The following is a 24707-nucleotide window of genomic DNA, read 5'->3' as shown; positions in this document are numbered from 1 at the left end:
GCGGAGTATGGCAGGAGATCGCCATGGACTTCTATGGGCCACTGCAGTCCGGCCAATATGTGATCGTCATAATTGATGAATACTCGCGCTTTCCCATAGCTCAAATGATTTCATCTACCAGCGCCTCCTGTACTCTAAAAGTACTAGACGATGTATTTGCAACATGGGGTGTCCCCAGAGAGGTCAAAACAGACAATGGGCCCCCGTTCAATGGACAGGAATTCAGCGCTTTTGCAAAGCACATGGACTTCAAACATCGGAAAGTCACGCCGCTCTGGCCCCAAGCAAATGGCACTGTTGAGAGGTTCATGGCCACGATTAAAAGGACATTTCAGCAGGCATCCGCCGAGAAGAAAGAACTCCAGGTCGCTCTGACGGAAGTTCTCAGAGCATACAGGACGACCCCACACTCGACTACTGGACAATGCCCTGCCACCCTCATGCTAGGGCGCCCAATGAGGAATCGCATCCCAACATGGGAAGGCGCTCTGCAAGCTGTATCACCGGGCCTCCTCCATCAGGAAATAGTAGCGACGGACAAGCACCATAAAGACAAAATGAAATCGTATGCTGATGCAAAACGAAGGGCGAGGTCTCCGTCTTTGCATGAAGGGGATTTTGTTCTCGTCAAACAAGAACAGCGGAAGAAAACTGACTCCCGGTTCCGTGATGAGCCACTGGTGGTTACCCGCCAGAAGGGCACCATGCTAACCGCCGAATCTGAGCACCGCAGGATAACAAGAAATGTTTCCCATTTCAAGAAGTGTCTGCAGGACACAAACGGATCAGGGAGAGACATGACTCTCCCACCGGCAGGTGAAGAACATGACCTTCTCAATGCTGGGGACAACGGTCAGCAAAGTGAGCCAGTGGCGAGTGCGTCCACCGGGACCCCATCATTGCGGCCACGTCGGGAGATCCGGCCACCCCGGAGACTCATCGAAGAGATGGACTAGAGCACTGTTGCTCTGTTATTTTATGAAGAAAAGGGGAGATGTAGAATAGCCAGCAGTCTAGTGGTTAAGGAGGGCGGATCCAAGGGGTCAGAGGAAGGGGAGGAGCCTCAGGGAGAGGGGGCAGTCAGGATAGGGACAGTGGTGGTGTAGGACACAAGGAATAAAGCTCCGTGATTGCATCTCGCCGTGTCTGTGGTTTCTTTCGTAGCGCGACGCTACAGCGACAACTTATTTAAGGCATATGTGGCATGTTAAGCATTTAATGATACAGGATATTCCATTTGTTATCTTCAACTGATTAGATTTTCACTCAGGGGCCACATTCCAATTTCGTACAGAAAAAACACGTAGAGCACTTCCCATTCTGCTTGCCACCCGCACCCTTGAGTAGCAACAATAACTGATAGTGGCGCAGGGGGCTCCACCTGAAGGGCGAAGGCATGCGTCAAAAACACTGCGCAGGGGCGAGCTGTCAGAAGGCAGCACAGAGAAGGGGCCAGTGAGAACGCTCCAACCCGGGTAGGGACGATCTTGGACCGATGTACTTGCTGGCTGGCTGGCTGGCAGCAAGAAGGTTTAAACATTGAGACTGAGGCAAAACGAACGAGCTTCGACTGTTATTGTAACATGCGTGTGTGATCCGTGGACGGGAGTCTACTGTATATAGCCGCTGACGTTAGAAGACTTACTGTTTTCATTCACTACAAACGTCTTGATAATGGCAGTACATACTCACAGTTTTCTTTCCCCCTGGCTTTCACTGGTTTCGTGATCGTGACAACATTGCCCGTCAATTTTGAATCCACCTCCCTCTCTGCAAATCTCGCGAATCGAAAGAAAGTCACGTTTACGTGACGTACCAGCAACACGGGGTCTTAAACAATGTACAATAGGTCCAAGTAGGCGGCCATCTTTGAGTCAGGCACTACTCATTTAGGTTTAAAGTGAGTTCCTTTCGTATGACGCGTTTGGCGTTTCTCTCTAACACCTAGCCTTAAAAACCAAACAAATAAATAGTTGCTCGCCGTCGCCATGCCTTTGCACTTGATAATATTCCTAATGAACCTTCCAGTTAAACGGACGATTTTGTAAACATTCCGAAAATGGGAATTAATGGATGAATCTGTACACGTCTAGGAATAAATACTACTTTGTCCTATGTGATTATCTCGCTATGCCAATATCTGTTTTGCTAACACATCTCATGGTGACAACAGCAATGTTCACAGATTCTATGACAGCCGTGGCTGCCAAGGTTACAGATTGCCATGACGTGACGTTCATAATTTCGATGTTCTCAAGAGTGTCATTTGAAAGTATGAATGACACTATCTTGCGAGCAAAATGAAGCAATGAAGACCAGTGTTGTAATTTTACATCAAGGCCCGGAGGCCAATATTATGCATATCCCTTTTATTGCTCCCCAGACAGCAGCAACAAATAAATAAAAGAATTAGAACACTACTGTGGTGTAGCGGTCTAGTCGTCCACGCGCATGGCGTATGACGTAGGCGGAAGTCCGGCGGCGGCCATTATCGGCTGATTTGGCGCCCGGATTCCGAACGGAGCAAAGCACCGCTCCGGCGCTCCCGAGTGTAAATAATAAATAAATAATTCGGCAACATACCTGGTGTAAGGAGCTTCCTTGGTGCACATCACTAACCCCTGAAACCACCAACATTATAATGGCGACGAGGTGGTGAAGTGCCGCCCAGCACCCCTCTTGGAACCCACGTGGGAGCTCACAATACCAAGATTGCCATCCAAGGAACAGGTCACCGGGAGCGCGGCAGAGCAGCGGTAAGTGCGCCACGGCGCCGGCGCCAAGCCCCACTTGTTCAGGCTCAGGGATCTCAGTCCACTTCGCCAGTAGCCAGCCACCCTGCATACAGAGGTCCCAGGCCAAATTTTCCACGCCGCCCACGGGAGAGTAAGGGTCCACCGGCCAGTCAACCCCTGTAGGGGCATCCTGACCCTGGCGCAGCCAAGCGACAGCCACGCGGAGAGTGGGGATTCCAGCCAGGAGGACGAGGTGCGTCTAAGGGACGCCCAGGGTGCAAAACTCCAAGACAGCCCTACCAATACAAGGAAACGCGCTGCTACCGGGGAGACCATGAGTGCTCAGACATTCTCGTTGACGAACCCGGTGCCGTTCTTGGCAAAACGGGGGAGAACCCGAGATGCCGTGGGAGGACTGGAAACAGTACTTCTTGAATTACCTCTCGGCGCTAGAAGAGGAGGGGGAAGCGGAGTTCTCGAGTGCCAGGCGGAAGAAAATTCTACTCCACAATTTGGGGCCGGCGGGACAAAGAGTATACCAAAACCTGTTAAAAGAGGAAAGAGCAGCAACGGATGATGACGTGTTCAAGCACGCGCTAGAAGACCTTGATGCACACTATTGCCCGGTAGTGTGCAAGGCTATAGACAGGTATAACTTCTACCACAGGAAGCAAGAAAAAGGGGAATCGGTTGATGAATATGTGGCGGCCCTACAAAAATTAGCCATAACGTGCAAATTTGGAATCTTACAAGAAGAATTGATAAGGGATCAAATCATCATGCACACGGTAATTTCCTCAATACAAGAGAAGCTGTGGGTCAACGGCGATGCACCTTTGAAGGAAGTGGTGGCGTTAGTAAAAAAGGCGGAGTTGTTCAAGAGGTGTGCAGAAGCAGCCAAGCAAGAGAGCAGCCAAGGGCAAGCAGTGTGCAAGGTAGCGGACAGGAAGACATGCGACAATAAACAACCTCCAGGACAACAAGGAGCACGGAACTACAAAAAGTACAATACTAGAACCCCAAGACCACAAGGACAACGGAATTGGAGTAGGAATGCCTGCTACAGATGCGGCAGCACCACTCATGCCGCCAATGACAAGGGATGCCCCGCATTCAGTGCCAAATGCTCGTACTGCGGACTCTTAGGACACTACAAGAAAGTGTGCAGGAGGAAGTCCCCTAGAGGCGGAGTGAAGTATGTGGCACAAGAGTGGCACAAGGAGAATGAAGAAGAGGATGAGGAAGATGAAGACGGAATCCTAATAGTGGAAGAGCAGGTCCTAGGCATAGAATGTGCCACCGACAAGAAGCCGAAATGCGAGATGACGATCGGAGGGGTACAAGTGACCATGGTAGCTGACTCGGGATCACCCTACACGATAATCCAGAGGAAAGTATGGGAGAAGGAGTTCGTCCCAAGAACAGATTATCATCTACAGCCCACAGACATCCACCCAGTGACATTCACTGGAGAGCCTATTCCCATGGTGGGGTTTTGTCCCTTGTCCTTCGAGTTCAAGGGGAGAACGTGCGATGGAAAATTGTATGTGGCCGAAAAGGGACCGTCGGTACTGGGCTGGAAGGATCAAGGAGCCCTGGGAATGAAGTTGAACCCAGGAGGACACACGCAAGTCCTTATGACAGAAGAGGGACCAGAGTATGCAGCACAGCGATGTAAGGAAGAGTTTCCGGAGGTCTTCAGAGAGTCCATAGGACGCATGGCAAAGTTCACGCATAGAATCCAATTGAGAGAAGGGGCACAACCGGTGTCTCACAAAGCACGTAACATACCATTCAGGACCAGGACGGCCGTACAGGGAGAGTTGCAGAGACTAGAAGATAACGGCGTGATAGAGGCTATCGATAATGCGGAATGGCTGGCGCCCTTGGTGGTGGCGCAGAAGCCAAATGGTAAGGTGAGGTTGTGCGTCGAGTTAAGAGAACTGAACAAAAACATCGTGGTGGATAAGTTCCCACTTCCCAGGATCAACGAAATGCTGGCAAAAACCTAGGGAGCAAAATGGTTCTCCACTATCGACCTGACTTCAGCTTACCACCAGATTGCCTTGCATCGCTCCTGCAACCACCTGACGTCATTTATCACGCCATTCGGATGCTACAAATTCCTAAGGATGCCCTTTGGACTAGCCTCCGCGGCCGCTGTATTAAAAAAACTGATGTACGGGCTGTTCCACAAGAAAGAAGGCATCCAATATTTCCAGGACGACATATTGGTGATGGGAACATCCAGGGAGGACCATAATATGAAGTTAAAGGAGGTGTTCACCATACTGATGCAAAACGGACTCACCGCCCAATGGGACAAATGTAAGTTTGGAGTGAGCAAAGTCACGTATTTGGGGCACGAGATAAGTCAACAGGGTATCGAACCCAAAGCATCCAATGTCACAGCTATCAGAGATGCTCCCACACCCAAGAACAGGGAAGACATCAGGACCTTCCTGGGGATGGCAGAGTTTTATAGTAAATTTGTTCCACACTTTGCATCCAACACCCATAACATGCGTTTACTTCTGAAGGACAAATCTGCATTCCAATGGACGGAAAGGGAACAACAGGAGTTCGAGGACATGAAACACAACATCAGTGATGCAGTGCCTATACACGGATTCAACCCCGAAGCGCAGACCATATTAACCACTGATGCTAGCGATCGAGGTTTGGGGGCAGTACTCACGCAACAATCCACAGCAGGAGTGATCACCACAATCAGCTTCGCCTCCAGAGCATTGGCCCCCAATGAACAAAAATTCAGTGTCATTGAAAAGGAGATGCTAGCAGCAGTGTGGGCAATGGAGAGATTCCGGCAGTTCCTGTGGGGAGGAAAGTTCCTTCTGCGCACGGACCACAAACCCTTGGTGAAGGCCCTCACGTCAAGCGGGCATGAACATGCCACTCCAAGGATTGCTAAAATGACCCTGAGACTCCTTGACTATGTGTATACTGTGGAGTACCTACCTGGACACAAGAACAAGGTAGCGGACGTCTTGAGTAGGGCTGCATCCAAGGAGAGAGCGGAAGACCAAGGAGAAGGAGGATGGGAGGAGTACGCAGTGGCCCTCACAGGGGACCCGGAAAGAGCCATAAGCACCCTGGAATGGGAAAATGAATACGACAAAGTCGTGAAACTAAGCGCGGTAAAAGCATATGTGAGGAATGGTTGGCCGGACAAGAGATTGTTGGAGGAAGAATAGAAACAGTACTGGGAAATCCGAGAAGAACTGTCGATAGGGGACAAACCCTGGTTCTTGTTAAGGGGTACCAAGGTCATCCCTCCCTACTCCCTGAGGAATTACATCGTATCCATCACACATGAAGGACACTTAGGTATTGTAAAAACCAAATGGAGGGCAAAGGAAGACTACTGGTGGCCCGGGATGGACGTGATGATAGAGAGGCATGTAAGGGCGTGCGAGCAGTGTTGCAATGCGGACAAGACCCAGAAGTTATTACGCCCGCCCCTAGGTAGATACGATTTTCCGGAAAACCCATAGGAGGAGATTTCCATAGACATTCTGGGACCCATACATGATGCACAAGGCACTCAGAAATATATCACGGTTGTCATAGACCGGTACTCCAAGTGGCCGGAGATCGACGTGACTGAAAACACAGAAACGGAAACAATACTGGCCTTCCTAACAGACATCTTTATAAGAGAAGGAATCCCCAAAGGTATTTTGAGTGACAATGGCCCGCAATTTACATCATCTAAATGGGAAGCCTACATGGAAAGAAATGGCATTGCTGTGCGACATACACCGATATATCACCCGTCAGGAAATGGATTAGCGGAGAGATTTAACCAGGTGATCATGGGATCGGTCCAGGCGGCGATCAGCCAAGGCATGAACTGGGAGAAAGAACTGAAAAGACTGATGTGGGCTTATCGGATTACGCCTACCACCACAGGATACAGTCCATTCAGAATACTGCGAGGAAGAGAACCGTTCACGAAGGACAATGTGGCATGGAAACGTCTCACGGTGCAAAGCCACTGGTCTCCGGCAGTAGTGCGCAAGAACTTAGAGAGAGCTCAGGCAGTGTACACAGAGCACTACGACACCAAACATAACACCAAAGAGGTCACACTAGAGAAGGGCGAATGGGTGAGAATCAAGCTGCCAACACAGAAGAAGAAAGGAGATAGTAAATTCACACCCCCGCTTCAAGTGATGGAACCATATTCCAGGTCAGCGCTCCTCAGCGACGGGAAAATATGGTCTCAAGATCGCATGGCAAGATGTAACTCAGCAGGTTTGAGTAACACCATAGAGGAGACAGCTAACACCTCACCGAGGAGAGGAGGTAACCCGGAGAGTCCCAAGGAGGAGGGGAGCAGCCCACCACCGAGAACATTGCAAGGGGAGAGAGAGGAGATGAGAGAACAGGCATTCAGCACCCAAGAGGGAACAGATCTAGAAAGTAGAAGGGAAGCAGGAAGCATGGACGGTGGGGAAGCACCCAAGCAGGGACATACTGATTCCACTCCGAGCACTGGAGGTCTCAGTGGTCGTACACGGTGTGGCAGAAGAGTCAATCTGCCCAGGAGGTTTGGAGAGTTCGTTATGGACAGCAAGTAAGACTGTACATTTTCTTTGGGTTGTTGTAAAAGTGGGGAGATGTGGTGTAGCAGTCTAGTCGTCCACGCGCATGGCGTGTGACGTAGGCGGAAGTCCGGCGGCGGCCATTATCGGCTGATTTTGCGCCCGGATTCCGAATGGAGCAGAGCCCCGCTCCGGCGCTCCAGAGTGTAAATAATAAATAAATAATTCGGCAACATACCTGGTGTAAGGAGCTTCCTTGGTGCACATCACTAACCCCTGAAACCACCAACATTATAACTACAATATTCTTAGAACACTGAACATGCATAAATACATAGAACTGGCAGCCATCTTCCTCTTTTCTTGCTGCTCAGTGAATAGATAAGTCGATTGTATTTAAATAATGATTGGTGTGATTTGTTTTAAAGGTCTAATATGTTTTAGCTATCTTTAGAAGGAATAGTCAATAAATTACTGATTATTCTTTTAAAAAGATTAATATTGGAGTAATTTTTGAAGGCTGATTTATTGGCAATTGGGGGAGATTAGAGAACAATTATATGAGGTTGGTGAGATTTATGGTCAGGGCCCGTGTGAATAGAAATGAGCCGTTTGACATTTGGTAAATAGGAAGTTACCTGGTAGTATGACGGTTGGGGGTTTGAGTGAAGCGCGCGTGTGAGCGCGAGGTGATGCGGTCCCGATCCGCGAGCGGTTAAGTTGAAGTTGCATTTGGACGTGCGAGGGAGGCGTGCGGTGATTGGAGAGGAATAGTTTTGATCAGATGGGGCCCCCGTACGCACGTAACGTGCGGCGGCCATTTTAGACGATTGGGAAAGCGGTAATTGGAATGAATGGGGTATCAAGGAGGACATATTTTGGGAAATAAATAACGAAGTCTGTCGAAACGATAGGCAGTTTCTGACAGACTTCGGTCAGAGTTCAGGTGCAGGTCGTGTCTAGCTTGGCGAGTTTTGTGAATAAGGAGACTTACTTGGTTAATACAAATAATAGCATAGGAGAAAGAAAGAAGAAAGGAACTTTAAGAAGGTTTTTTGGTAGAGACTGGTGAAAGGAGTTTGAAAAAGAATTAACTGTATTCAGGAAAGAGCATAATTTAAAAAATAAGAGAGAATGGAAGGTCTTGAGGGTAGCTTTGAGGAAAGAATGAAAAGCTACATGGAGAAAATGTTTGGGGAGATGCCGGCATCATTAGATAAAAAGATAGAGAGTACTATGGAAAAAGGGATGCTGAGAAGGCAGAGATCAGGTGAGGATGAGAATTATTGGACCACGGAAGAACATGAGGTGGTTGCAGGTGGTTCAAAAGATGGAAATAAAAAGGCTCAAAAAAGGAAGATGAGTGAGTCCATGAAAAAAGGGAAAGAACGTAAGGTTCAAAAGGGAGTGGCTATAAAGGCCAAGGAGGGCGCTAAAAGGGCGCAGAAAGTGAAACATACAAGTGTTTCTTTTGATTCAACATCTTCAAGCGGAGAAGAAGCGTGGAAGTAGTTCCAATTAAAAGGAGAAAGATTAAGGAGAGAGAGATTAAAATGGAAGATAAAGAAATAGTGGATCCTCAGGGTGAAGATATGTTTGACCCCTTAATGATACAACATCCTCTTTCTCCACAGTGGGCTCCGGTGGAGCACGTGGCCAAATATGTGAAATACTGGATTAGGAGGGAGATTCCTAAGGAGGTCAGAACAAGAATGTGAAGTGAGTGCCCTAGACCTAGTCTAGAAAGCAAAGTTGTCTACACGCCAGAACTAGATCAGAAAATGATGGCGTTTATTAATAAATATGGAAAAGACCCAAGAAAAGGTCTAGAAAAAGGGCTAAAAGGGTGTCAAGACAGACTTTTGGATGTCTTGGGACCACTGCCAAATATTTTTGATATGCGCGAGGAAGCACATACTAATAATATTGGAGTGGATGTCGCGGAGATGCGTCAATTGGTCCAAAGGGCCATTTGTCTGTTGGGGAATGCAAATACAGCGATTTGCATTGAATGAAGGAAGTCAATATAATTCAAGATTGACCCTGGCGGAATTAGCAAGCAATGAGCCGGGAGAGAGAAGAGAGGGCTTGCTCTTTGGAGACGAGTTCGTAAAAGATATGTCTCGCTATGTAAGTACTTTAGTTCGCTGGAAAAAGCTCAAAAAGACATTAGGAGAGTTTTTGGAGTGGCCGGGAGGATGCGGGGCCAATTCCCCGGCCGAGGACAATCCATTTCTAGAGGGAACTTTGGAAGAGGAGGAAGGCCCTATGTTTCTAATTATGGATCCAGCTACTACGGATCAAAAGGGGGACAGGGAGTTTTCTTCCCTTAGAGGCAGAGAAGCAGGGCAAGAGGAATGCGTTCTGAGAGGCGAACAAGAGGTGCCTCAGGTAAGATGCTTACAAGGCCCTTTTTCTATTCAAATAAAGTTGGGCGGCAGACTAGCACAATTTGTTTCGAGATGGAAAGAAATAACCAAGGATCCATGGGTTTTAGAAACGGTAACAGGTTACAGAATAGATTTTTTGCAGACGCCGGTACAGGTGAGGGCACCGAATATTTTGAGATTCTCAAGGGAAATGGAGGATTTGGTGACAAAGGAGATAGAGGAGTTAGAGAAAAAAGGTGCTATAGAAGTGGCAAGGATTGTGAAAGGAGGATTTATAAGCAACATTTTTCTGGTGGAAAAAAAGGAGAAAGGTATGCGTCCTGTGATAAATTTGAGGGAATTCAATCAATCATTGGCATTTGTAAAGCGCGCTACTCACCCGGAAGGGTCTCAAGGCGCTAGGGGGGGAGGGGGGGGGGGCTAATGCTCGAACAGCCAGGTCTTGAGCTGCCTTCTGAAGGAGAGGTGGTCCTGTGTAGAGCGAAGATGGCTGGGAAGAGAGTTCCAGGTCTTTGCTGCAAGGTAGGAGAATGACTTGCCTCTGGCGGTGGCTCTGCGGATGCGGGGGACGGCTGCCAGGGCTTGTCCGGTCAATCGTAAGTTGCGAGTGGGTATGTAGAAGGAGACGCGGTGGTTGATGAGCTTGGGGCCTTGGTTGTGAAGGGCTTTGTGTGCGTGGGTGAGGAGTCTGAATGTGATTCTTTTGCTTACTGGGAGCCAGTGAAGCTTTTTCAGATGGCCGGAGATGTGGTGGTGGCGCGGGACGTCCAGGATGAGGCGTGCGGCTGCGTTCTGGATACGTTGGAGTTTCTTCTGTATTTTGATCGTGGTGCCTGCGTAGAGGGTGTTGCTGTAGTCCAGGCGGCTGGTGACGAGGGCGTGGGAGACGGGTTTCCTGGTGTCGTGGGGATCCAGCGGAAGATCTTGCGGAGCATGCGTAGGGTGTTGAAGCATGACGAGGTGACTGCGTTGACTTGTCTGGTCATGGAGAGGGAGGAGTCCAGGATGAAGCCGAGGTTGCGGGCATGGTCGGTGGGTTGGGGAGTGCTGTCTAGGATGGGGGGCCACCAGGAGTCGTCCCATGAGGTTGGAGTCGGGCCTAGGATGAGGACCTCCGTCTTGTCGGTGTTGAGTTTAAGCCGACTGTCCGTCATCCAGTCAGCGACTTCCTTCATTCCTTCGTGCAGTCTGGTTCTAGCGGAGGATGGGTTGTTGGTGAGAGAGAGGATGAGTTGTGTGTCGTCTGCGTAGGAGATGAGGCTGAGTCCGTGTTTGCGTGCGATGTTTGCCAGGGGGGTCATGTAGATATTGAAGAGGGTGGGGCTGAGGGAGGATCCTTGTGGGACGCCGCAGATGACCTCGGTAGCCGCTGATCTGAAGGGGGGGAGGCGGACTCTCTGAGTTCTTCCGGAGAGGAACGAGATGATCCAGTCCAAGGCCTTGCCTTGGATGCCGGCGTTGCTGAGGCGCTGTATCAGAGTGCGGTGGCATACCGTGTCGAAGGCTGCGGAGAGGTCTAGGAGTATGAGGGCCACGGTCTCTCCCTTGTCGGTCAGGGATCTGATGTCGTCCGTGGCTGCGATGAGGGCGGTCTCGGTGCTGTGGTTGGCCCTGAAGCCGAACTGCGAGGGGTCGAGTGATTCGTTGGCTTCGAGGAAGGTGGTGAGTTGTGTGTTGACGGTTTTCTCAATTACCTTTGCTGGGAACGGGAGGAGAGAGATGGGTCGGAAGTTCTTGAGGTCTGTGGGGTCTGCTGTCGGCTTCTTGAGGAGGGCATTGAGTTCGGCGTGTTTCCAGCTCTCGGGGAAGGTGGCGGTGGTGAGGGAGGTGTTGATGATGTCTCGGAGTTGGGGTGCGATGATGTTGTCGGCTTTGTTGAAGATGTAGTGGGGGCATGGGTCGGTGGGGGATCCTGAGTGGATGGAGTTCATTGTGCGGGTGGTTTCCTCGGTGGTGACCGGGGTCCAGGCGTGGAGGGTGGCGCTGTGGGGTGTGGGTTCCGGAGGGGGGTACGTGGTTGTTGTGGTGAAGCTGTTGTAGATGTCGGTGATTTTGTGGTGGAAGAAGGTTGCGAGGGAGTTGCAGAGGTCTTGTGAGGGGGTGATGGCGTTGTTTTCGGCGTCGGGGTTGGAGAGTTCTCTGATGATACCGAATAGTGCTTTGCTGTTGTGAGAGTTGTTGTCAAGTCTTTCTTTGAAGGAGGATTTTCTTGCTGCACGGAGGAGTTGGTGGTGTTTTCTGGTGGCGTTTTTGAGGGCTGACATGTTCTCGTCAGTCTGGTCGAGACGCCAGGTTTTCTCGAGGGTGCGGCATTGCTTTTTGGAGTCCTTGAGGGTGGAGTTGAACCAGGTGCTTCTCTTGTGGTTGGCTCCGTTCGGGCGGGCCTTCAGGGGAGCCAGGAGGTTAGCGCAGTCGGAGATCCAGTTCGTGAGGTTGTTGGCTGCCTCGTTGGGATCTGAGGTGCCGGTGGGGGGGTTCTGGGAGAGAGATGATGTGAGTTGGTCGGCGGTGATTCGGTTCCATTGTCTTCTTGGTGGTTGTCGGGCGTGGTGGTGGGTTGTGGTTTTCTTGTAGCTGAAGTGGACGCAGCTGTGGTCCGTCCAGGAGAGTTTGGTGGTTTGGTTGAAGCAGATGTGTTTGCTGGAGGAGAAGATGGGGTCGAGCGTGTGTCCGGCGTAGTGGGTGGGGGTGTTGACCAGTTGCTTGAGTCCGAGGTTGGAGAGGTTGTCCAGTAGGGTGGTGGTGTTGGTGTCGTTGTTCTTCTCCAGGTGGAAGTTGAGGTCCCCTAGGAGGATGTAGTCGGCGGAGGGGAGGGCTTGTGGGCTGACGAAGTCAGCGATGTCTTCGCTGAATTTGGTGCGTGGTCCAGGGGGCCTGTATATGAGGGTTCCTCTGAGGGTGGTCTTGGGGTCGCTGTGGATTTGGAAGTGGAGGTGTTCGGCCTCGGGGAGTGTGTTGTCGGTGTTGGTCGTGATGCGGATGGAGCTCTTGTGGACGATGGCGATGCTGCCTCCGGTGCGGTTGGTGCGGTCTTTCCTGATGATTATGTATCCGTCAGGGATGGCGATATCGGGTGCCGAGGAGGGGTTCATCCAGGTCTCCGTGAGGAAGGCGATGTCCGGGGATGTTGAGTCGATGAGGTTCCACAGTTCGATGGCGTGTCTGTGGACAGAGCGCGTGTTGATCAGGATGCATTTGAGTTTGTGTTCGGGGGTGCTGTTCTTGTGGGGTGCGTTGGGGGTGCGTGGGCAGGTCAATCTGCAGTTGCGGCAGGTAAAAGGTCCGTGGGTGCATCTCGGGGTGGTGCGGCAGCAGCCCGGCGTACTGCCGGGGTTGAGTTCGACGAGGGCGGCGGTGTCGTAGGTCAGGCGTGGGAGGTGGGGGTTGTGGGGGCCAGGGGTCGTGGCGCTCGGCGCGATGCAGGCACGGACGGGCGCACATGGGCTTGCCAGCGGCCCGGTCGCGCAGCGGCCGCCATTTAAGGGATAGCTGGGAGGAGGGGTCAGGCGGACACTCGGGAAACAGGAATCAAGGGGGACACTTACTCACTTTCAGAGGGCAGCAAGGCAATAAGCGGTAACAGACAGGCACAGGTGGCACAGGTGGCGCTGTCGCGGCTCGGGGAGCGACCTACCCTGGGGTCAAGGGTCGCTACCTGAGTCGCGCAGCGGGCGCCATTTAAGGGATAGCTGGGAGGAGGGGTCAGCTGGAAGGCGGGTGGCGGGGGGTAGGGGGCCAATGGGAGCTTCAAACAAACGGTGGGAAAAAGCGGAAAAAAGCGGGGGAGAAAAAATACGGCGAAGACCGAGAAACGGGAAAGAAGCGGAAAAAAGCGTCGAAAAAAGCAGGCAAACGGCGAGGGGGCACGCGCAGTCAATCTGGGTCACGCACTCGGGGTACAAAAGGAAGAGGGGATGGCAATCGCTCAGCACTCGGGGGGCACGCACTCGGGGTACAAGGAAGCAAAAAGGAGGCGGACACTCGGGAAACAGGAATCAAGGGGGACACTTACTCACTTTCAGAGGGCAGCAAGGCAATAAGCGGTAACAGGCATAGGTGGCACAGGTGGCGCTGTCGCGGCTCTGGGAGCGACCTACCCTGAATGATTGGGTGTCGTACAATCATTTCAAAATGGAAGGGATTCATATGTTGAGGGATCTCTTAAGGAAGGGAGATTGGTTGACAAGGTTAGATCTGAAGGATGCTTATTTGACGATTCCTATGTGCAAGGAACAGAGGGACTTCCTTCAGTTCAGGTGGAAAGGAAGGTTGTGGAGGTTCAGGAGCCTCCCTTTCGGTTTGACCTCGGCACCATGGTGTTTCACAAAGGTGATGCGTCCAGTAGCAGCTTGGTTGAGGTCAACAGGAATACTTTTGATAGTATATCTGGACGATTTCTTGATCATGGCAGAGGAGAGGAAGTTGGCAAAGGAACAGACGGAGTTTGCAGTAAAGGTAATAGAGGACCTAGGTTTTGTAGTGAACAAAGAGAAGTCTTGTGTGGACAGCAGACAATTCAATTTTTAGGTTTTCAGATACAGACGTTGGAATGTGTGTTGAAGTTACCTATGATGAAGGTGTGGAAAATAAGGAAGGAAGTGAGAAGAGCAATTAATTCGGAATGGATTACATCGAGACAGTTAGCTCGGTTGCCGAGTCTATTGTCAGCATCAACTCAAGCAATTTTTCCGGCCCCTCTACATTACAGGGCATTACAGAGATTGAAGGGTTTTCATTTAAGGAGGGGGTGAAATATTCACAAAAAACTATGTTGAATCTGGAATCGAAGGACGAGTTGAAGTCGTGGCTGATGAATCTGGAGGCTTGGAATGGCAGGGCAATTTTCGGGGAGGTTCAAGAGGTAGAGATAGAATCAGATGCGAGTCTTCAAGGATGGGGAGCACAATGTGGTCTGGTTTCAACAGGGGGTAAGTGGTCGAAGGAGGAGAAGGAAATGCATATAAATTGTCTGGAGCTTCTTGCAGGGTCTTTTGCAATAAAGAGCTTCATGAGAGACAGGGTGAAGTGTTGTGTGCTGTTGAAGATGGACAACTTGTCGGCTGTGAGGTACGTGAACAAGTTGGGAGGACCACGGTCGAGAGGGCTAGCGGAGTTGGCCAAGGAGTTTTGGAAAATTTTGCTTAGAGAAGGAGATTGTAGTTCAGGCACAATATATTCCGGGTCTGTGCAACGTAGAAGTGGATTGGTTTTCAAGATATCTCAGAGATGTGAGCAATTGGAACCTTCAGAAGGGGATCATTTTGAAGTTGGAGAAGAGATTGGGTCCTTTTCAGGTGGATCTTTTTGCAGACAAACTGAATTGTCAGTTGAGAGAGTTTTACAGCTGGAGACCAGATCCGGAGGCAAAGGGAATAGATGCTTTTCTTCAGGATTGGAGTGTGGGGAGAAATCATGCTTTTCCCCCATTCTCATTGATTCAGAGAACTCTGATGAAAGTCAGGAGAGAGAAGGCAGATATGGTGATTTTGACGCCTTTTTGGAGAGCTCAAGCGTGGTTTCCAAATGTGATCGATCTATTGATAGAGGATCTGGCGTTGTTACCAGATTTGAAGGAGATAATACTGGATCCAGAAGGGAATGTTCACGATTTAGTGATGAGGGGTCAGTTAACATTAGTGGCGTGGTTGATTTCAGGAGAATATGGCAAGTGCATGGATTATTGAAGGAGGCTGAGATTCTTATCGCTGAATCATCGTCTAAGGGAACGACAAAAGTTTATAGATCAGCTTGGAGAAGATGGTCTGATTGGTGTATCAAGAGGAATTTGGATTCCGTATCAGCACCTATAGTGGAAGTGGTAAATTATTTGTCAGAATTGTATAAGTTAGGTCTTGCTTACAATACGGTGAATATTAGCAGATCAGCGATTTCAGCAGGTCATGTTTTGGTGGATGGTATACCCGTAGGACAGAATGTGTTGGTTAAGAGGTTGGTTAAGAGTGTAATGTTAGTTTTACCTCCAAAGGCAAAGTATGGTGTATTATGGGATGTTTCTTTGGTTCTGAAAGAATTGGATAGTTGGGGTAGTAATGCTACAATGGATATTAATTTTCTTTCTTGGAAGATGGCTATACTTCTTTGTTTGGTGTCTTGTAGAAGGGTGTCTGATATAAAGGCATTGGAGGTAGATTCTAGGTGTTATCAACCTGAGGGGGTGTGTTTTGAGTTGAGGAAAAGAAGGAATAGTATGTCTAAAAGTATTTTCTATCCTAATTTGGAGGGAAATGACAATTTGTGTGTGGTACGGTGTTTGAGAGAATATGAAAGGAGGACTTTAACTTTAAGGCAAGGAGGTTGTTCGCAACTTTTAATTTCTTATAAGAAACCTTTTAGGCCAGTATCAACGCCTACATTGGCAAGGTGGGTGAGAGAAGTAATGTTGAGGTCTGGAGTAGATATAAGTGTTTTGGGGGCTCATTCTGTTAGAGGGGCTATGGCATCAAAGGCGTATATGAGAGGATTTAGTTTAGGTGGGATTATGAAAGCTGCAGATTGGAGTAATGAATCTACCTTTAAGAGGTTCTATTTTAAGCCTGTGGAAAATGTCTTGGATAGAGTTTTAGATGAACTTTGAACATGCATAATATTGGCCTCCGGGCCTTTATGTATAATGCAGATTTTCCACATTTAGAAATGGGTAGAAAATCATGATTTTAATAAAGGCACGGAGGCTAATATTATCCCTCCACTGTTCCCTCCCAGATTTATTAATGTTTTTTCTTTCTTTATTATGCAGGATAAGGATAAAGAAAATGGAAATAAAGAAACATGGAAGTCATTGACAAGACAGATGAAGTTTGTTACTATTTAATAAGAGACTTTGGATTTTTGTGTTTATTCGCAGCACGCAAAGAGGAAGATGGCTGCCAGTTCTATGTATTTATGCATGTTCAGTGTTCTAAGAATATTGTAGTGTTCTAATTCTTGTGTTTATTTGTTGCTGCTGTCTGGGGAGCAATAAAAGGGATATGCATAATATTAGCCTCCGTGCCTTTATTAAAATCATGATTTTCTACCCATTTCTAAATGTGGAAAATATGCATTTATTCATATTCAATGTCACACGCTGCTGCCAGCGCGTTACAGTAACTGTTCAGGATCTCCTGCGCGAGAGCACCCATTGTTATTCACCCCTTCCTATTGGCTCTCCAACATTCCACCTTGCACTCTCCTCTCCTTCCCTGCTCCCAACTGTCATAACGAGATTGAAGCTTTAACTACTAACTGCACTCCGTGTGGGGCTGTAAAGAATAAACTTGGAATCCAACTTACCGCATCTGCTTAATTTCCACAACGAGGGAAACATATAAATATCACAAATTACAATCATTTGCGCAATGAGACACTATACTAGCTCCTCAGTGCACCCTGCTTCATTCTGTTGCAGGGGGTGAAATGTCTGGCAGGCATTACTGCGCTGCGAGGTAGCAATCAGTGAAGTTTGAATGGGAGCTTCTGAAGGCTGTGAAAGGCCTAGCGCTAGGAAGCGCTACTGTGCACACTTGAACTGAGAGACAAAGAGGCAGAAAGGCATGGATTGAGTGAAACTGGGACACAGACACAGTAACAAACTCGTATTTACAGACACTGGGATTTAGAGAGACACGGGTAGGATGACCAGATGTCCCGGATTTCCCCAGACAGACCCCGTTTTCAGAGTACTGTCCCGGTGTCCCAACGCTTTTCTTAATTTTAACGTATGTCTCGGTTTATGGGACAAGGTCAATGCAACCTGTGAAGGAGAAGTGAAAGGTGTGTGCTCGTTAGGTAATTTCTCTATTTCAGGCAGCAGAGGATGTCGGGTGAATGCATGCTGCAGCACAGGAGAGACAGAGTGGGAAGGAGTGCATGGGGGACTCAGGGCACAGGTGATGCTAGAGCTAATGTTATGTACATGTGTGGCTATATTATATACGCCACCCCCAAGCAAAAAATCGGGACAGGTCAATCATAATTAAGACTAAAGACTTTATTCCTACTTTTATGTCCGTGGCCGGTCCTGTTTTTTTCTTCTCAAAATCTGGTCACCCTAGACACAAGGACATAAAGACATGGGCAGACTGTCATTACAACTTAGGGGCCAATTACGATGCTGGTTGGAAAGGCTCCGAATGGCATTTGTTTTTATCTAACGTGTGTTGGAACCCATGTTTCCGACCGCCTCGGAAACATTTCTGCCCGCCCAATTACGATACAAGGTAACCGGTCGGTCAGTCCGTATTGGGTCTGACCAGCATTCGGAGAGTCCGAGACGGTCAGAGCCGAATCGTACAGGTCAACAGACGCATTTCCGACCGACCGATTACGATGTTGGATTCCGACAGCCTTTACGAATCGGTCTGTCCGACATGAAAAGGTTGTCGGAAACTGACTTTGGGGGCCTCTAGCCCTATGGTAGGCCCGAGGTACCCCCCTGGGCAGAGTGCAGTGTATGTAAAAGGTAGGACATGTAGTGGTGTGTGTAACATGTCCTGATAGTGAAATACTGGACCAACCAGCGTTGCATCCACTTCACCTTCAAAAAACCCACCTCGCACCACCACCCGCAATGGATTCCTCACCACAACTGGAACAAGGTCACCGGCGACCAGCAGATCACCACCCTCCACTGAGACCCACCAACCGAAACCACCGACACCGACTCAGCCACCCACAACCTCGGGCAATGGATCGAGGACTGCGCCAACACTCTCACCCCAATCAAGAAACCTCCAAACAGACGCGCCAATAGAAAGGCCAACTGGTTCACCATCGACCTCCAGAAATCCAAGCGGACCTGCAGAAGACTCGAGAAAAAGTGGCACCATGACCAGACACAGGACGACCATGCAGCCTACAAGAACGCCAGACGCAAGCACCACCAACTTATTCGAGCCACCAAAAAGACCTCCTTCAAGGAACGCATCGATAACAACGCGCACAACAGCAAAGAGCTATTCAACATTGTGAAGGAACTCTCGAACCCCAGCTCCAGCTCCAACGGCATCCCGCCGTCACATGACCTATGCGACTCCCCAGCCACCTTCTTCCACCGCAAGATCACAGACATCCACGACAGCTTCAACGTCCAGACCTGCCCAACAGCCACCGAAACTACAGACTCATTGCCCCCCAGCCACACCATCCTCCTGCTCTCCTGGACCCACATCAACGACGACGACAGCGTCAAATTCATGAACACCATCCACTCCGGCTCACTTTCCAACCCCTGCCCTCACCAACATGAGCTCCATCATCGCACCCCAACTCCGAAAGACCATCAACAGCTCCTTCGAGACCGCCGAGATCAACGTCCTTCCCAAGAAACCCAAGGCAGATCCAAAGGACCTCAAGAGCTTCCGGCCCATCTCCCTGCTCCCGTTCCCGGCAAAAGTCATTGACAAGATCGTCAACAAGCAACCGACCCACTTCCTCGAGGAGAACAACACCCTGGACCCGTCCCAATCCGGGTTCCACAGCAACCACAGCATCGAAGCCGCCCTAATCGCTGTCACTGACGACATCAGGACCATGCTGGATAACGGCAATACTGCTGCCCTCATCCTCCTGGACCCTTCGGCCGCCTTCGACACCGTCTGCCACCACACCCTACGTACACGCCTCCACAATGCAGGAATCCGCGACAAAGCCCTGGACTGGACCTCCTCCTTCCTCACCGACAGAACCCAGAGGGTCCTCCTCCCTCCATTCCTATCTGAAGCCACGAAAATCAACTGGGGCGTACCCCAAGGATCCTCACTCAGCCCAACCCTTTTCAACGTCTACATGGCACCGCTCGCCGTCATCGTCTGATCACACAACCTCAATATCAACTCTTATGCCGATGACACCCAGCTGATCCTCTCCCTCACCAAGGACCCCGCCACCGCCAAAACCAACCTCCAGGAAGGAATAAAGGCCGTCGCCGAATGGATGATGAACAGCCGCCTGAAACTGAACTCAGAGAAGACAGAGGTCCTCATCCTCAGCTCCACCCCCTCCGCCTGGGACGACTCTTGGTGGCCGACCGCACTGGGAGCAGCTCCAACACCCACCGACCACGCACACAACCTGGGGCTCATCCTGGACTCATCACTCTCAATGACCCAGCAAATCAACGCCGTCTCCTCCTCCTGCTTCAACACCCTCCACATGCTTCGCAAGATCTACAGATTGATCCCCACCGAAACCAGAAGGACAGTCACACAGGCCCTCGTCAGCAGCAGACTGGACTACGGCAATGCCCTCGATGCAGGAACCATGGCTAAACTCCAGATAAGACTACAACGCATACAGAACGCCTTGGCACGACTCGTCCTCGACATCCACCACCGCACCCACATCACAGCTCACCTGAGAGACCTGCACTGGCTCCCAGTCAACAAGAGAATCACCTTCAAGCTCCTCACCCACGCTCACAAGGCACTCCACACCGGACCAGTATACCTCAACAAACAACTCACCTTCTACACCCCGAACCGCCAGCTTCGCTCCGCTGACCGCGCCCTCGCCAACGTCCCACACATCCACAGGACAACCACCAGCGGCAGATCTTTCTCCTACCTCGCTGCCAAGACATGGAACACCCTCCCCACCCACCTGCGACAGATTCAGGACCTGCTGACCTTCAGGAGACGACTCAAGATCTGGCTGTTCGAGCAGTAGCTGCACCCCCCTTTCCCCTCAGCGCCTTGAGACCCTCATGGGTGAGTAGTGCGCTCTACAAATGCCTGATTGATTGATTGATTGAATTTCGTTTTTCACTATTGGAAGGCTATCTTGCCCATAGGACAGGATGGGGAATGCTTTGTAACATTTTACAAGCATATCTTCCCATAGGGATAAGATAGAAAAAATGGAGTTTGGTATCACCTGTACCTGAATAGGGCTGTGCCTACCTTTCACAATGCTGGCTCCACCCACTGTGGTGTGTCTGGAGCCATGGCTCACACTGACAATGGATGTTGTGCACTTGCAGAGTGCCCCCCAGAACTGGTTTGAACTGGGCTCAAAGCCCCTTGCACAAAGCGAACAAAGACATTTTGGGGTATAAGTATCAGACCCAAAACCCCAGACTTTTAGATAATTCCTGGAATTCAACAGGGAACCTTTGCCAAGGAGAAGAGCTGCAGAGACTGAGGAGAAGTACTGCCTTTGCGGTGTGTCTGGGGTTGGCCTGCAGTTGCTGCTTCTGCCAAGGAAAGGAGAAGGGCTTTTCTGTGTGCTGTGTCCCCTGCTTGAAGGAGATCTCCAAGGGCCTGAAGTGTGCTGGCCTCCTGTTCTGAAGTCTCAGGGACACAAATACTTCACCACCAGCTCCCCTGAACTCTGCTGCTGTGAGTTCTAGCCTGCTAAGAGGTGCCTGTGCCAGTTTTGGGCCTCTGGAGGTTGTTGCTGCTGTTTGGGAGCTGGAAGAAAGAAGAACCGTGAAGAACTGCTAAAATCGACGCATCGCTCTTCTTGCGGCTGTTTTCTCGACGCATCTCCACAGCGCCTGTCGCCACTGCAAGAATCGACGCATCGAGGCTTCACCGCTGACGAGGACCGACGCAGCACCGCTCAACACCGCATCCATCGCTGACGCATACCAGATTTCCACGCATCGTACCTGTGCGGCACGCTTTCCCAACGCATCATCTGCGAACCGGAACAGTCACGAAGAATCGACGCAACACTCCCCATACAGCCAGATTTGATGCAACTCGTCCTCTGCGTGTCGCAGAACTGTCGCATCACCTCCCCAAGGTCTCAGGAGTGTTGCATATGTTTGTTTTCTGACTCTGCACCTGTTTGGCTTTTGGAACTTTGAAGCATCTACAGGTACTTTGGTGAAAAGTCACGCATCCATAGTTTTCTATGGTGCAAGTTCTTGAAACCTTTTGAAAGTCATTCTTTTAACTGTGTATGTTGGATTTTTGTCGTTTTGGTCTTGTTTAGTTTAGATAAAGATATTTTATTTTTCTAAACTGGTGTGGTGTCCATTTGTGGTGTTTTCACTGTGTTACTGTGATTGTTGGTACAAATACTTTACACATTGGCCTTGGGATAAGCCTGTTTGCTCATGCCAAGCTACCAAGTGGGTTAGCAGGGGTTATCTAAAGTGTGTGTCCCCCTTACCCTGACTAGAAGCAAGGGTCCCTATTTGGACAAAGATACCTACTTCTGCCAACTAGAGACCCTCATTTCTAACAGGCCCCTATGTGGGTTACCCATGAGCACCATACTTTAGGGTGTGACACCGCAATTCTTCCAGTATACTTGTCTACTTTGCATCACTTTATGGCGGGGAAAATTATTCTTCATTCGACCCTCCTGGCATGGCACTTGGAGTATAGGCTCTTAGGTGTACTCCCATTTCTTCATGCTGAACTCCATTCTGGTGTAACTCAGACTTTGTTTAGCTAATGCACCATTATATTGGGCATCATGGGATAGGAAAGGGGACACGAAGTGTGGACAACCTTTTGCAAGACAGTGTCCTGAAATCCCTTATGGAACTGGAAGAAGAGTTTGGGCTTTTTGCCAAAGATCTTAGCGGCTAAGGCTTAAGAACTGTTTGACTAAAGCGAAAGAAATGCACAACTGAAGAAAAGAAGAATAAAGAACTTAATGAAGATAACTACTGTATTCGGTTTCTTTGATAAATAGCGTGTGCTCGGGATATGTTGTCTTCTCTTTTCTTACATGTGAGTCACCTCTAAGGTAGGCCAACAGGTACCCACATGGGCAGGGTGCAGTGTATATGAAATGTGGGACATGTACTGGTGTGTTTTACATGTCCTGATAGTGAAATACTGCCAATTTCATTTTTCACTAGTGCAAGGACTAGTTCTCCCATAGGCTATCATTGGAGCTGCCTTTTAACATTTTATAAGTGTAAATTTCAATTGGAAACTGCTAGAGATTTGGATTTTGGGCTCCTTGAGCTCAGGCTTTAATAACACATCTTTTAGTAAAGCTGCTTTTTAAATTGTGTGTTTGAAAAGGGCACTTTTGGAAAGTGGACATTTTCTTGTATAACCTTCCTTTGCCTCTTCTTGCCAGTGGAATCAATGTCTGGCTTAGACTGACAGGGGCTTGTTTGCGCATTCACTCCAGACACACACACACACACAAAGGGAGTTGAGGTGTGCCCTGCATATGCTGATGAGTCTTCCTGTTCTAGAGTGGTGGAAGGGCTGCCTTTCACAATGCCGTCTCCACCCCATAGTGTGGCTCTCCCAGGGAGGACAGAACTGGTTTTTAGTGAGGAGGAGAGACTTTCTTACAAATACTGCACAGGGAAAAAAGAGTATAAGTATTAGAACTAAAACCCCAGACTTTTAGATTGCTTCTGGACTAAGAGGACCCTGCCAGGAAGAAGGGCTGCCAGGAGAGGTACTGTCCCTTTGCTGTGTGTTGCTATGTTTGGTTGGCCTGCAGTTGCTGCTTTCGTTTGTGGGCAGTGGAAAGGACTGGACTTTAGCCTTGCTATGGTATCCTGCTTAAGAAGATTCTCCAAGGGCTTGAAGTAGAGCTTGCCTCCTGTTAAGAAGTCTCAGGGGCACAAAGACTTCACCTGCTGCATCCTTGAACTCCACTGCTGGGAGTTCTAACCTGCCATGAGTTGCTAAATCCAATTCTGGGTCCTTGGAGGTTGTTCCTGCTGCAAGGAACTACAAAGAGCTGAAGAAACCTGCAAAATGGGTGCTTTGACCTACTTGCGGGTGTATTTTCTGATGTAGCACCGCTGTGTGGGAGAAAATCCCGACACACAGACCCGTGTAGCCGAAGAAATTAATGCAGCACCTGCCAGCTGCCCAAATAACCGCCACATCATAAATTCAGCACATCGATTTCTGAAGTCTGTGACCTCTGCACCGACTCCGACACAGGCCCTGCTGTGCAGCTGAAAGAAATGACCCATCGTGGAACCGCGGCTGAAGAAATCAACGCAGCGCCTCTTTGCCGTCGCCGATTCAACCTCCAGCGCATCCCAGATTTCCAAACATTACACATGTGCAGCAAGTTTTTCTGATGCAACACCCACAGACCAGATCCATCTTGGAATTGATGCATCACTTTTCCCTACAGTCTGGATTTGACGCATCACTTCTTCTGCGCGCAACAGAACTGGCGCATCACCTCCCCAAGGACTCAGGAACTGATGCATCTCTGTGTTTTCAGATGCTTCTCTCCTCTGCAGCTGTTTTGCCTTGTGGATTTTGGTGCATTTGTGGTACTTTGTGTAAAAATCATTCATCCATAGTTTCTTATGGATAGAATTGCTTGAAACCTTTTGTTAGAATCCGGGTTCTCTGGTTGGCACAGGTAGGTACTTCTGACAAGCAGGGAACCTTTCCTCTAGTCAGGATGAGGGGTTACACTACTAAAACAACCCCTTGCTCACCCTCTAGGTAGCTTGGCGCGAGCAGACAAGGCTTATCTCAGAGCGTTATAGGTTAAGCATTTGTGAACACATAGAGTAACTAAGTGACAACACTACAAATGGACACCACACAGGTATTTATATTAAAAATAAGGACTCTTTATATAGGATCATCACAAGACCATTAAACGATTAAAAATACACAATACGGTTGCTTAGTTGGTAGAAGTTTGCTTAGTTTCTCTTAAGTTCTTAAATGCGACACTTTAAGTCAATGTACCTTAGATGCGACACGCAGGGCAACGAAAGTGTTGCAGCGATGCAGTTGCGTTGAAGTTCTTGGTGCAAAAGAAATAAAGACGGGATCTTCCAGTTGCGTTACGCTTCTCCGATGTTGCGAGAAGGCTCGACGCATCAGCTACAGCGGCGTCACCCTTGACGAGATGCGACGACAGCGGCCTTGGCAGCGGCACTCTTCTCTGAAGTTGCGAGACACTTCCGCTCGATGCGATGCTGCAGCATCGACACCCCTTCTGCGAGATGCGACGACAGCGGCTCCGACGGCAGCACGCTTCTCCGTGGATGCGAGGCGCTTTTCTGGATGCGGTGCAATGCGACAACTACGATGGGTGCGATGGCGACACGC

General features: G+C 49.5%; 1 protein-coding gene across 3 annotated transcripts in view; it reads right to left on the bottom strand.

Annotated features, from left to right (window-relative positions):
• The window catches only part of SPDL1 (spindle apparatus coiled-coil protein 1), a 210153-nt gene that overhangs the window by 165388 nt on the left and 20058 nt on the right, over window positions 1-24707 (bottom strand). The window contains exon 1 of one of the 3 annotated variants that reach the window (XM_085617850.1): window positions 1693-1797. The exons of 1 other annotated variant lie outside the window; for it this stretch is intronic. The gene's annotated coding sequence lies outside the window, so the exon portion shown is untranslated. Of the gene's footprint in view, window positions 1-1688; window positions 1798-24707 lie in introns of those variants that run through there. One more of the 3 variants, XM_085617852.1, reaches the window with a different exon arrangement.

The sequence above is a fragment of the Triturus cristatus genome, chromosome 7 (genome assembly GCF_964204655.1).
Source record: "Triturus cristatus chromosome 7, aTriCri1.1, whole genome shotgun sequence".
NCBI lineage: Eukaryota > Metazoa > Chordata > Amphibia > Caudata > Salamandridae > Triturus > Triturus cristatus.
This window is presented reverse-complemented; position numbering and strand designations above follow the sequence as displayed.